Source organism: Micropterus salmoides, unplaced genomic scaffold, assembly GCF_014851395.1.
Source record: "Micropterus salmoides isolate LMB-PRFRI ecotype aquatic unplaced genomic scaffold, ASM1485139v1 Ms_hic_scaffold_20, whole genome shotgun sequence".
In the NCBI taxonomy this organism is placed as follows: Eukaryota; Metazoa; Chordata; class Actinopteri; order Centrarchiformes; family Centrarchidae; genus Micropterus; species Micropterus salmoides.
The window spans coordinates 23366099-23381016 of record NW_024041151.1 but is presented as its reverse complement, the minus strand read 5'-3'; positions in this window follow the sequence as shown (position 1 = coordinate 23381016).

Below are 14918 nucleotides of genomic sequence, written 5' to 3'. Positions count from 1 at the left end.
AAATACTGTAATGAACATAGGTTTTGAACCTGTAATGAAAACATATGAGAAGGTTTTTAAACATTCCCAGGTGAGCAATTTTTAATGTTGACACTAAATCTTATTGTATGCTTTGCAGTAATTGGGTGGATAATTATACTAATGTTTGAATATACTGTATCTGTAATATCACACAGTACCGTACGGTAAGTTAATATCAACCATAAATGTTTGTGTTTCTACCTAAAACCTGCTTTTATGTTTTAGCTATGCTAGCAGTGTGGCTTTAGGGAAGGAAATCAATCACTCAGTCAATCTGTCGGTTGGTCCAGACTTAAATACATTAACAAACTATTGAATTCTTTGCACAAAATTTGGTACAGATATACATGGTACCCAGAGGATGAATCCTAGCGATGTCCTGACTTTTCCTGTGGTCACAGTTTTCACAATCTGGAAAATATCTTAACATCTACAAGATGTTATACAGACAAATACAGATTTGTAGAGACATTCCTGGTTCTCACACGATGAATGCTACTTTTATGAACCTCTGACTTTTCCTGCAGTGCCACCAAGAGGTTTGCATTTGTGGTTTTGACACTTACAGAATGGGTTGCCAGGAAATTTATTTCATAGTTTGTGATTGCAGGTGATCCTGCAACTTTTCATCTAATGCCATCATCAGGTCAAACAGTCCATTTGTCCAATATTTTGATTAATGACTACGTACTTGCAAGTACAGTGACCATCCCATCAGTCTGTACTTTGTATGTAATGCTTATTAGCAAATGTTAGCATACTAACACTGTAAGCTAAGATGGTGGACATAGTAAACATTATGCCTGCTTAATATCAGCAGATTAACATTGTAATTGTGAGTATGTTAGCATGCTGACATTAGCATTTAGCTCAAGTACAGCAGCTGGCATGGCTGTAGACTGTAGATTATTTGAATCAAAACAAGCATACCAAGAGGACACACACCACTTACATCCACAAACAATTAGACAGTGCTGCTACAGCGCTACACGGTATGTCTGAAAATAATGACTGTCATTAGCTAGGTTCAGCCTCCCATTAGGCGACAACCAAGTTGTCCAGGTGGGCAAGAAATGGGCTCCGTATATTTGAGGATCTCTTTAGGGGTTTAATTATCGTAAACCTGAGTATTTCTGTTTTTGTAGGATTTATATCATCTCAGTACAGCGAGCCACCTCTGGAAGCTTAGCTGAGCATCAAAGATTGTTGTGCAGCTGTAGGCATGCCTACGTCTGTTACCACTCCCTGGGTGCTCTCTATGGGTCCATCTGTTTGTCATATCTAAATCGATGATCTTATTTTTATATGGTCTGAAAAAAGTTTAAGTAGAGTTTAGAGGAGATCTCGCTGCCGTATGTGCCCCAGGCAGTGGAGAGGCATCTGAAGTGCGCTTGTATGTGTGTTTGTGAGTTCATGCTGGAGGAAGCCTGGGATCTCAGGAGCCACGGAGAAGAAAAATATTCCCCCAGAGAAGAAAGACGGACAGCTGAGACTAATTTGTCAGATTACCTAGCAGCTGGGGAAAAAGTAACATGCCAAATAACCCAAGAGTTTTGCTGTGTAATTGCTTTCATTTGCAATTCATATTTATGTGTGGGTGAGGGGTGGAGTGTGGCACCATGTCTTTCACAGGTGTCATTGGTTGCAAAAACAAGACTACTTTCCTTGTCAGTTTGTCAATCTCAGGAGTTTTCTGCCTGCCAGCATGATAGACAGACAGTCAAATCAAGCATATTCAACAACATGCATCTGAATGAGGCCAAAGGTTTTTTTTGCCAAAAGAAGAACAGCAGCACCAGGGTCATTTGTACTGGTACAGGTGAGATTCTTTACTTTCAACCATGGAGTAAACTCTTAAAAGCAAAAAAAAACATCTTGAAACATGTGAACACTTTACAAAATGTTTTATACAAAAATATGGATGGAAATTGGATTGCTTTTTCTTTTTTCTTTAAAGTATTTAGTGGGATTGTTGGGCATAATCACAGTCTGATTAACATCTTCTTGCAGCAGGATATAAAATCTAGTTGATAATTAATATAAACTGATCAGTTTCTTAAAAGAAATCTTAGTGTTTTTCTATGAAAATAAGGTAAAACCTTATTATAGACTCATTCTTCCAGCATGATGGACAGCAACACCACCAACTGAACGTACGGTAATTTTGCTCCCATCATTTGAACAAAGCACAGTATTTCTACCAGAGGACAGTTAAGTAAAAAATGTCAGTATATAAGAACTTTTGGATTTGTGTATGTACATGCAAAATTTAAATATGTATAAAATGATCCATTAAACTGATCTTCGTAATTACACCAAAAAAGGGGTCTGGACCATCATCAGCATGATTAAAAAACAAAGAATCAGTCACAAATCAGAGTACAGTCAGACATCTGTGAAGCAGTTTACAGTTATTTGATGTGTGGATTATGATTGTCTCTTTGAACAGCCCACAGTGGAGGGATTGTTTTTATATCAATGCAAAAGGCATGTGAAAGCCAAGAATGACAGGTTGGACCAAGGCAGGCTGGCACACAGATAACTGAGCCCTCCATAACACAGCATCTCTCAAACAGCTGGTGCCTGGCTGCTCCGTCCTGGAGTGCTAAGTCACTCCTGTAACTGCAGGAAATGTTGGTTGGTGATTATCTGATCTTTTCTGGCATGATTAGATGATGTATTAAAGGCACAGTATACGTGTAATGGATTCAAACTATATGGGTTAGAGTGCTCTCTTAAACTACATCTACTGCATACTAAACTGTGCAATGCATTGCATATGTTATCACAGGTTGTCCCTGGATGCACATGCAGAAACCTCTATAATATTATAATTAGTGTTGCACATTAGTTATACACCCACTGTGCACTGCCTCTAATGTTATATCAGTTGATAATAATTGAAGCCAGCAACAATCAGCTCCCATAGGGCTAACCTCGAATAGTCGAAGATTCGATGCTTCAATGGGCGGAGCCTGATACGATTGTCAGTCTCACAGTTGAAGCTTCGCAGCGGAACAAGGATCATGCCATTTTGGCGATATGGGAGTGCTCATGTCTGATTTTACATAGAACTACCAGTTTTCTCCCAATAAGTTAATATACAGCCTATTAGAATATACATTTCAAAGTTTAATGCTGTAAATAAACATGTCGACTATGTAAATCCTTAGTGGGTGACAGCCCTTGAGCAAAAACATATTTGATTAATTTGGGAAATCTGTCAGCATCACCCACCATTAAACAGGCCAGCTTGTCTGATCAGGAGGTAATTAAGGCTGTTTGCTGCTATAATACTGAGAAACATCTGCATCTACAGGTGTTTGTGTGTTTATGACTACACATCACATTGCTTTTTCTTTCTCTTTCTTCTCTCTGTCTGCATTATTGGATGAAATGAAAGACACTGATGTATTCTAGCATACACCCCAGAATCACTCACAAGCGTTCTCCATGCTCTCACTCACCTCATGGAAACACTAGATTGTACAATAGCAAACACTATAGGAAGACTCTTAAGACAAAAAGAACCAGAAGATAACATCAGTGACAATCTACCTTCAGAAAACTTCACATTTCCAGAGTTCCTCATCTCACTTCCACATCAAATAGTAAGATTTCATACATTTTGGCCTGGTGTCTGGTGCGTGCCTCCATCTCATGCATGAACATTTAAACAGTGGGAAGTCAGTCAGTCAGTGAGGGACATTAAGCTTGATCAGCCCACTGAGTGGCCTGGAAAAAATGGTACTTACATTATCTCCAGGATAAGGAAGGCTATAATGTAGTCCATTCATATGGTCAGTATTATGGTCATATGGTCATATGGTCCAGTGTCTCTTCTACCTTTTTCATCCAAAACTATTGAACGGGCAGTATTCAAACAGGTCTCAGAATTCCTCTCAGGGAATGACCAGTCTGGTTTTAAGAGTGCCCACTCTACTGAAATGGCTCTTCTGTCTGTAACAGAAGCCCTAAGGTCAGCTAAAGCTGCAGCCCAATCCTCAGTTCTTATCCTGCTTGACCTATCAGCTGCCTTTGACACAGTCAACCACAGGATCCTGCTATCCGCTCTCTCAGCAATGGGCATCTCGAGTAAAGCCTGGTTTTTGATCAGCCCAAAAGGACTCATGTCACTCCATTACTCAATGACCTCTACTGGCTCCCCGTGGCCTCCAGAATCAAATTCAAGTCACTAATGCTTGCATACAGAGTGACTACTGGGTCTGCACCCATCTACCTAAACTCCATAATACAAACTTACGTTCCTTCTCGGCCGCTACACTCCTCCAACGAACGCCACCTGGCTCTGCCATCCCTTCACACAAAGCAATCCCAGTCCCGGCTATTCTCATCTGTGACACCACGATGGTGGAACGAGCTACCACACGCCATCAGAGCAGGGGCGTCCCTCTCTAACTTCAAGAAGCTCTTGAAAACTCATCTCTTCTGAGAACACTTCCTCTTATAACATCTCTAACTCCTAACCTCTAACATGCACTTCCTGTGCTCTTCTTCTTCTGTCCCCTACAATGATCTTGTATTGATTGCACTTTTTGTTTTGATTGCACTTTTTGTTAACTCTTACTTCCTTCCCTAGGTATCTACCCCATTGATGTGATATGTACTGTGAGCTCTTACTAGTATTTATTGCTGCTCTTACTAGTATGTATTGTCAGTTTTAGATCTGTAGTTGATGCTCTGTTGATGCTTTTATGTTGTTCCTCAAATGTAAGTCGCTTTGGATAAAAGCGTCTGCCAAATGAGTAAATGTAAATGTAATGTAATGTATTACAATCAATAGGCTAAGCCCTCATTAATCTGACTCAAACTCAGTCATCTAATCTGAGCCCTTTCAGGCAAACATGGCTATCATCCAATGCAAGCAGAGTGGAGTGTCATTCCAAATATAACACTACATCGCTGACAGCAGGCACGTGCACACATAGACATCAAAGGGGGCTTCAGCACCTACCCTTTTTCTTCTTCAAGAGAAAGTGCCCTTTTTTCTGGGATGCTTTTTAAAAATTTTTATAAATGAATATACAGTATATTTATTCCTGTTTGCAACAGATTCCCTGTCAAACAAATATATTTATTGGGGAAAAAATCTAAATAGGCTATCACGTCGGAAGATGAGACTTTGGAGTTCCGATGCCCTCTCTCTCTCTCTCTCTCTCTCTCTCTCTCCCTCTCGCTCGCTCTGCATCTCACTGCGCAACCAGAGCGCAACACACAGACAGACAGCAGCCCCTCCAGCTTCTCTCCCAGCACAGTTTTTCTTGGCTTGTGTGGAGGTGAGTGGTGGGTACCAAAATACTAAACTACCAGTGCCTCGAGTTTACCGCTAATTAAATAGAAGATAATATAGGCTTAGGCCTGTGTCTTGCTAACGCATGACTCATGAGTTGAGCTAATGTAATAAGTTAGCTGAAGTTTAGCTAAGGCAATATCTCATGGCCATACAACCTAATGTACTGATGGAGACACTACAGGTGAACACAGTAACATTTGTGTCTAATAATGTCATCACAATCGCCACATTGATATGCAAATTAGATGTTAACTAATTAAAATAGGGGAGAGCGGGGTAAGTTGTCAGGTGTGTAAGTTGTCACACTGCTCATAACTCCAACACTAGAGGCTCTATGTCAAAAATCAAATAGCCATTTTGTGTGACTTCTTTTTCTATATTCAACTTCCTGTCCATTTTTTGCTTCAAAAATACATTTTATGTATTCCAACCTTATTAGGTATGAATGTTCAAAATGATAACTTTGCACAAAGTAGAGGAGACAATAACGTGTCTTTTGATACTTCAGCTGAAGTGCTGTGTTAAGCTAACCTTGAGATTTAGCCAACATTAGCACACATGTTAGTTTGGGGCAAGTTGTCTCAATGACTTTGGTACAAATAAACACATAGAAAAATGTTCAAAAAACTATGTGAAATTGTGTAATTACCTCTGACACTAGTATTAAAGACAGAGAATGACAATAAACCACCTGACATAATGTTAAAGGCAGTCAGGCAGGTCACACCTCATGTCTGATTAGTCAGATAGTAGTAGGTCGTACAAAAATTCACATTGTTGCATTAGTGTGTTTAAACACCACATCTGTTAGTTAAGAACTTATACATTTAAGCAAGTTATCTGCAGCATTACATTCACTTACCATAGATCTATTTGCACTCCAGAGAACATTTGATTTTAAAGTTCAAAGAAAGAGGTTGTCCCACTTAATGTCTGCTCCGCCAACATTTTTGTTTTGAATTAAATTATTTATTTTCCAAGTTCTCTAGGCTTGATTGTTGATTGATTTTACTTTTAGTTCTGGTTACAATTTGAAATTGAAATCAATATTCACAATTAACTGTTTGATAATCCAGTGTGACAACTTACCCTATGCAGTGTGACAACTTACCTGCCGATGGGGAAAATTGTCACAAGTGCACACTCTCTATTCAACAGTCTACAGCTCCATAATGAGATGAGCGCTGAAGATGTAATGAATACAAAACTTCTCCCCAAGACTTCATTCTTTCATTTGGTATGACATTTGTACCATTGTGATGTACAGTGCTCAGTAAATATTAGATGGTGTGAAAAGTGTGACAACATACCCCGTTCTCCCCTACGCCAATTTGCACACATACCGCAGAACTTCCCCAGTTAATGACTTACATCAAGAGTTGTCTATTTTCCTCTGAAATGTGCTTTGTAAATATGCAGATTAGCTTGGGTAATATAGAATAAATCTACAGATGCAAATAGACCGAGGGTATTAGGCTTAAAACCAACACCATCTAAAAGTGTATTCTTGAAGTTTTATTTCCATTAGAGTAAAAGAAGACATGGAAGCAAAATAGACCAAAGTCTCAAAATTGACCACTCCATGAAAAAGCACCTTAAAGAGTAACTTCATAATTTTGATGATAGGCTCCTCATCTAATAACTCTCCATTCTATTAGTTTGTTGTATGCTGATAGATCCTTATATAATACAGACAGCCCTCCCTCAAATGTGAAACTAAGAACATGTCACCATCAGTAATTGTGTATGTGTGTGTGCGCATGTGCATGGTAAAAGTAATATAATAGAAACAATAATAAAGTATTTGATCAATATATTAATGTATTCAGGCAATTCAGTATTCTGTTGCTTGGCTGTGTGAAGCTGAAGGTTATCTTTGCTCATTTGGCATCTTGCTTGTGAAACAAAAAGTAAAAGTATTTAAATAACATTTATTTTAATTATGCCTGCAGCCCAATGCCACAGTTTAGTGTGAAGATGTATGTGAAGTATTATATATTCCAGTAACACCAAAATAATTGAAACGATATATTGCCTTGTGCAAAATAAACAAATTATTAATGAAACTAAGTCATAAATATATACTTGAAACCAGTAGCATAGAAAACATGCACATTGTGGCATAGTTTGCTTTGCTGTCGCCTGCTCCTGTGATAAACCTAGTGAATACTAAAGAAGACCGTGGTCTCTGTGTGAACTGATTATTCTGTAGAAAAGTAAAAATGTTGTTGAGTTAATATATTTGTCTTGTTTTAAAAAATGCCCTTTTTTTTCATTTGAGCCCCAGCCCACCAAAATGTCTGTGCACGTCCCTGGCTGACAGTGATCCCACCGACTCCTTTCAAATTGAGACACTGAGATATTTCACGCAACCACAATGGTTGTGCCGTTCGCCCATATGACAGGAACTTAAATTTTGGCTCCTTCTTCCTCATGTGAAATGGTACGTTGTCAGAAAAACTGGACACTGAAGTCACCATTTCATATGTAACACATACTGCAAAAGAAATGTCCGTCAGAAATCTTCCTCAGAAATATCAGACAACATTATGCCTGCATAACATCAGCATGTTAGCTTGTCAACGTGGCCATGTGAGCATGCTAATGTTAACATTAAGCTCAACTTTTCAGCTGTGTCTGAAATCCTCTTTCCCTTCTTCGCTATTCCCTCCATGATTGAAACTGTAGTAAGCAGTAAATGGAGATATCTAATCGATCACCATCATTTTTGTGTGACATCAGTGACAGCTATAGTGTTGCGGTGCCATGGGAATTTTTTTTAAAGGGCACTATATGGACCACACATTTCACAGTCAGTATTCTGACACTAAATGGAGTGCTCTATAAATGGAGTGCTGCATATATTACATAGTGATTTCAGACACCACTTTCGTCTGGTTTTCTCTTTTCCCAGTCTGCCAATCACTGCTCGTCAGGGAAAAGCACAGGCGTTAACTGATCACATTAAAGGTGCAAATGAGGCAGCTAAATAGAATTCAGCCTGCATGCATTTTATTATTTGCACCTGTGTTTGCTGTTGCATCTCAAAATGCATTCAGTGAAAAACAAGGCCTATTTCAGAACATGCCATTCCCTCCCTCTTCCTGCACTAGCCGTCAGTGTACCTCTTAGTAGGTAAGTAAGTAATGTAAGTAAGTAAGTAAGTAACGTGTATTTGTTATATAGCACGTTTCACAGACAAGGTCACAGAGTGCTTCACATAAGCAGAAAGAGAGAAAAATAAAACAAAAGACACAGCAGCCTGAATATAGTAATAAATAATATCAGTCAAGCAACAGCCACTTAAAACTGTTAAATGATCAAGCAATACACTTAAGCAACAACATATATATTATATTACCACCTGTCACCATCATCTCATCTCTACACCTGCTCCCAGTTCCTTATTCAAACCCCCAGTATACATAGCTCTATGTCATATTGTCTATTTGTGCTGTATTCCAGCCTTCTTGTGCCGTTATCCTGCCTCTCTTGTTTTTTTGACCCTGTCCTCATGGGCTTGGTTGCCTGTTCTGACTGTGTGCCTTGTTGCTGACCTCTACCTTGTTTTTTGACCAAGTAAAGCTTTGCTTCACCTTTCTGCCTGTGAGTCGTGCTTTCGAGTCCTCACTCTGTGTTAGTTACTGAGTCGTTTCACATGATAGTTCAGGGAAGATTGGAAACAACTAAGGTGTGCAACTGACTTACTTTTGGAAATGTATATCACGTCAATAGATGCAAACTATTTCTGTTCTTGCATTTACTTATATTTCTGATCATCGCTGATATTAATAAACACACTGCAATGCCAAAAAATGGCATTAAGGCTATGTCTTTGTGATTTTCATTTATGCCAAGCCTTTCTTTCAATTGTGATAACAGATTGAGAGATCAGCACTGATTAACTTAATGCACATACGTACTGCTAATTTACAACCACAAAACCACAGCCAGCTTTCCAGTTTCTTGTAATCCGAGCTGTAGCTCAAGGCTTGTCCAAAAAAAAAAAATTCTGTACGCCCCAAAGGATCTACGGTGTGAGAAGTCAGGGATATCCTTAGAGCGCTCTGAATCATGACTGAGTCAAATACTGGATTCTGTTTTAAGGTGGAAGTGCTTTTATCATCCAAGGAATAATGTCTGGTAGCATGGGTTATTTGTTATTTGGAGTTATTTGGAGCTCAAGGATACTGAATCTATTTGATTCATATGAAAGGAACCTGAAAACACATTCCTCATAAGCAAGTCAAGTTTGGAATTAACTTGGGTAATGTGCAATACCACAGTAAGTGGAACACAGGAGAGTTGATAGTGCTGTATACCAAAATTATTCAGTTTTATATAAATAAATAAATATGAAACCCACCACTACTGATGAGTTAAATGTTATTGATTTATAAGAAGTCTTCAGATTTATGGAAAAATGTGTGTATCATTAAAAACTGAACTTGCTGAATTGTTTTCTCTCCTGAAGAAATAGTTTCAATGTTACAAGAGTGTACAGTCAGTTATGTGCATTTACTTTGGGAGTTTTTACTTTACCTGAGCTCAAGCCTTAGCAACCTAACCTTTGACCTTTTTTCCTCTGGAGGATGAATAGGGAATCACGAGGTCACTGTAACCAGCAACTCATCTATCTGGTCTTTCTTCCACTTCAGAGCACCAGTGGTGAAGTAAAATTGCCTCAGCGGTTCCTTTTTGGCAGCTATTCGGGAGTTCTGTGTAGAATCTTCACCGTTCTGTGACCTTTTATAATAAGTAGGGCACAGACGCAAGACAAGCTGAGGTCTCCCACGAGCATGGAAACCTTTACCAGCTTTCAAAAGCAGCAATGAAATCCTCTTTCATATTTACACAAATAACGTTGGAGTGGCGCGTTATCTTATCACAGGCAATACTTCTCTTTCACACATCAAACGCCTACAGGCAATATCTGCTCGAAGGACGGAAACACAGCCACTGACCTAATCTTAAACCTTTTGTCAATTGTGTGTCTGTTTTTGTTAGGTGTTTTTTTTTAGTTCCAAATGATATCACCATTATCCTCCTCCTCCTCCCGGGAAAATCAATTTATAGTATGGCTCTGTACACTGCGGAGCACAAGGCATGATCAACTGTGAACATAATCCTGACTACAAAGATATGAAAAAAATATTAGAGCTGTGGAAAGAATATGTTGAAAAAGACCACATAATTGACTGATCAGAGAGGTGAGACTTTGTCAACTTCCACAGGATGCTGACTTAAACTCTCACAGTGGGAGCTTTCTTGCAGTGTCCACTTGATGCTTTAATGCTAAAGGTCTTTTGCCACTTTGAAGAGGAATCTCTTAATGTTCATTATCAAGCAGCAGCCAGTGGCCTTGTGTGTGTTTGGTGCCAAGTGGGCAATAGAGCATTTGCCATCTGTTACATCAAATTCACAATGCATTAGCATCCCCAACTCAAGTCTTGGCCTCCACCAACGTCTGAGGACACCATCTGGCTCATTAGCTATTTGTAAATGCTCTGCTATTTACACCTGCTAGTGGCTACCTTTGTCAGTTCACAGGACAGGTAGCATACAGTGGGTTTATAGAGTTAAGAGCTTTATCATCAAAAACAGCCGCCTGCTATGGCTCGATAAGTCGTTTGGTGAAAGTGAACCATAACAGTAAAGTTACTGGCTGGAAAACCAAAATGATTTGCAAAAATACACTGGTAAAGCACAGGAACTGCAGAATTGGCTATTGTCAATGTTAAAAGATATTATTAGTGCAGCTTTAGTTAACCTTTTAACTCGGTACATTCTTCATCATGGTTACTCATGGACAGATTTAAATAATGGACCTGGTAGGGATGGGGATCGATTCACGGTTCTAATGGGACCCGGTTCCAAAATGTCTTAAAACCCGAAAATCGATAAGGTCCAAGCTTATCGAAACTGCTATCGAGACTAACGGGTCCTATAATGTAACATTGCGTCTCGAGCGTCAAATCTGGTTTAACTTTAAACGTGATGGATAAGAAAGCCAATGTTTTTTATTGATGGCACCGAAATGCGGTGTTAAACAGACCCAGGACTGTTTATCATCAGGCTGCAGCCTCAGCTGCTCTCTTTCTGCTCCTACATACACAGACAGCGGCAGCAGAGCAAGACGCCGCTCTGTATGTTTTATACAAGCACAGCTAACGTTCACTTGGCATTAGTCAAATGTTACAAACAAGCTAAATAGAAAGCTGTCTGTCTGTAGCATAGACTGGTCTGTAGTAATTTGGCACATTGTTAAATACTCAGCTGCTGGCTGAGACAAATCAGACGATCCTCCTTCAACCTTGTAACGTTACCTGCAGGCAGTGAATAACAGCAGAGAGGAGGAGGAGGAGGCTGACTGAGTTTTTATTCTTTCTAAACGTCACTCAGTGTTGTGATGTCAGATACTGACTTTATATCTAGTGACTTTGCTGTCGTAAACATTAATGTTGCTGCTCTAGAAACAACATTTCGCTGTAATTAAAATATTAAAGTCTAATCGTATAAATCATTTAAAAACAACCAGGCAGTTAATATGCACACTTCAATATTTGTTAATTTGTTGCAAGTGATATGTCACCTCAATATATAACAATGTTATCGCAGATTTAATATTTTCCTCATACCGTGCAGGCCTACCTCATGCCTGTTGGGTCTGGTCTTACCAAATAACTGTGACCAAATAATAGTAAAGTATTGATAGTGGTATCGATAAAGAATTGGATCATTAAGCAGTCTCAAGGGTGTCAATATCAATAAAAATTAACGATCCCCATCCCTAGTACCTGGACACATTTAATTGACACGTTTTATTGGAATTCTCATGTTGGACTTACTATGTATATCAGTGTAACTATTTTTAGACTACAATTAGTATAATCTTATACAGTATTGTAGTATAATCACATTCTAGTATTTTTTTCTTTTGTTTGTTATGACTTTCTGATAATTGTTTTGTAATAGCCATTTTTTGCACTGTTGCATCCCAAACCATCCTGACATTTCTTCCATTATGTGCACATGTGCTACTTTTTCCTAGTTTTTCCTTTTCCTTGTTGCTGTAGTGTGTCTAAAAGCATTGCACACTGTGTGATATTAGGCTCTAAAGATAAACATGATTTAACTTGACTTGAGTTAATGTCTTCCCAAAGTGAGGCACACTTTTTTAGTGCATGCACTGAAAAAACCCACACCTACTCCCACAAAGTAGTTTTGGGATTGAAGGCTGAAACCTATCGAATATTCATCAGAAAGTTTCTAAACTACCTTTGGAACTTTGATTGCAAAGTTGTCACATTTTACCACGTGTAATTATCTGAGTCTCAGAAAAAGTAACTCTGCTAACTCAGAGCATTCAAGCAACAAATTGTTTCCCTTACTGGATAAACACATATACCATTTTGAAAAGTAATATATCTCCCTGGCTGAGATTCAGCTCACTGAGGCAGATCTCACCTACAGAAAGATGCCACAGGGCCAAAGCCAACAGAAGTGCACTCGTGCAAAAACATCGTATCTTATAGTTCCTCTGTGTATGTCTTTCAGTTGTTGATGTGTGCGGTTGCTGTGACCCAGCTGATTGGTCAGGTCCCGGCATGCTGCTACAAATCCCTTCAAGCGCAGAGCTTTCACTCACTTGAGAGTCAGATTCCAATTTTGTGTAAGTCAATGCCATTAACCCTCAACTGGAATAAATCCAGTTTATTTTATGGTCTGTCTCTCTGGGTGCTGCATACATCTGCATTTCTGAGTAAGTAAAGTATTACATACAGTATATTTGTACATGTGCTTGGCAGTGGATTTGCCTGTCTATTCTGGAGCCTGGATTATGTCCATACACTGGTATGCACAAAGAAGTCTTTTCTGTCCATTAGCTCTTATCTGCGGTTGAGTATTATGTTTCCATTTCTTACTGCACATGTATTCACATAATTACAGTAAACATGTACATTTTATATATTACAACTTGGTTGTACAGTATGTATACACATGAATAATTAGAGATGGGGGAGATCTGTAACTTAAAAAAATAACACAATATGTTTGTTACGACTTGACATATTCTTCCTTAAGTCAGTCTTTCAAATACTTTTTAAAGACTTTTCTTTGGCGGACCATGTAGTAGCAAGATATCAGAATCGGTCAATAACCTAGAAAACGTTGTACCTTGTAAAGAAATATTGATGTAGAAGAGGGAAGCACATAAACCTTATTTGATTTTTAGTTATTGCTATCATGACAAGTTAAAATTTCCCTTCTTATTTCAATGTAAGTTGCTGTATCAATAAAATTATTACAGTTACATTGGTAGTAAAATTTTGTTGGAACATCAGAGTTGTGTGAAATGTGAGGGTCAAAGTGTTAATTTTATGTGTGTGTTCTAGTTCCTTTAATTTTGCCAGGGCCATTTTTGTTTCTTCAAAGGACTGTTTGAGGGGTAAGACTTGGTTTTATGGTTAAGTTTAGAATTATATTTAAATAAAAGTTAGGGAACTCATTATGTCAGTGAGGGTCCTCACAATCCTGCTGTAGCGATATGACATTATCGAGTAACGTGTTCACATATTCACATCGTGGCTTGATGTATTTCACAGCCTATTTCCTGCTACCCAACATTTCAAGCTTTATTCTAACTGCCCCTTTTAGAAGCAGTCAGCCTTTTACTTTGAACATGTTGCTTATCTTGAGTATGTTGAGCCCTCTGGCAGGTCTGCTGACATGATAAACCTCAGTGGCATCAGTTTCAGGTATAAAAGTATATAAACATTATCCCTGTACACTGAAAACAGATTTAGAGAATTAAACAAATAAAACTGTATGAAATTCTATTCAGTAAACATATCTGTAACCAACAACTTCTGTTGGTTATGTAAATGCAGGATAATATTTTCTCACTAGGAGCTCAAGCTAGAAACAAACTTTACCCACAAACAACTTTTTAAAGGGTATTTATCACAGCAGTGTACACTGCATTATTACTCACACAGAAAACAAAGTTATAGTGAAATTGTTTTTTTTTATTTAAATTTACAAGTCAGTTTTTTTTAAAGGCAAGATCAAACAATCAAACAAAACTGAGACTGTTTTACTAATCTTGTGCAGCTTATAAACATCCCCCAAACTGTTTAAAGTGATGTATTGGGGGCGGGGGGGTCCACACTGAACTGTGCTCTGTTCAAAAAAAGATCTGATACATGCAGGTAAACTTGGTTTGGAAGAGAAATTAAGAGACAGATTACTGATTATATACTGTATAAAGTGAAATTCTCAGTGACGGAGGTTTGTTTTAAAGATGGGTAATCCAAACAGGGTTAAATTAGTGGCAGCTGGACTTTATAGAAAATACCTAAAGATGTTTCCCCTCTCATTCAAGAGGATTCCTTAGTTCTGACTGGCAGGGAGTACCAGGAATTTAATCCTCTGTGGGGTCATTATCAAAGTTATGTATACCACTGATTCTTTGGTGCTCCTGGATGTAACAACAGTTGTTGTGTTGTTGTGGTTAGAGTCACCTGAGGCGAAGTCTGAACAACTGTTGCTGGCATTGTCACGTTAGGCCAGATGTGAGTGT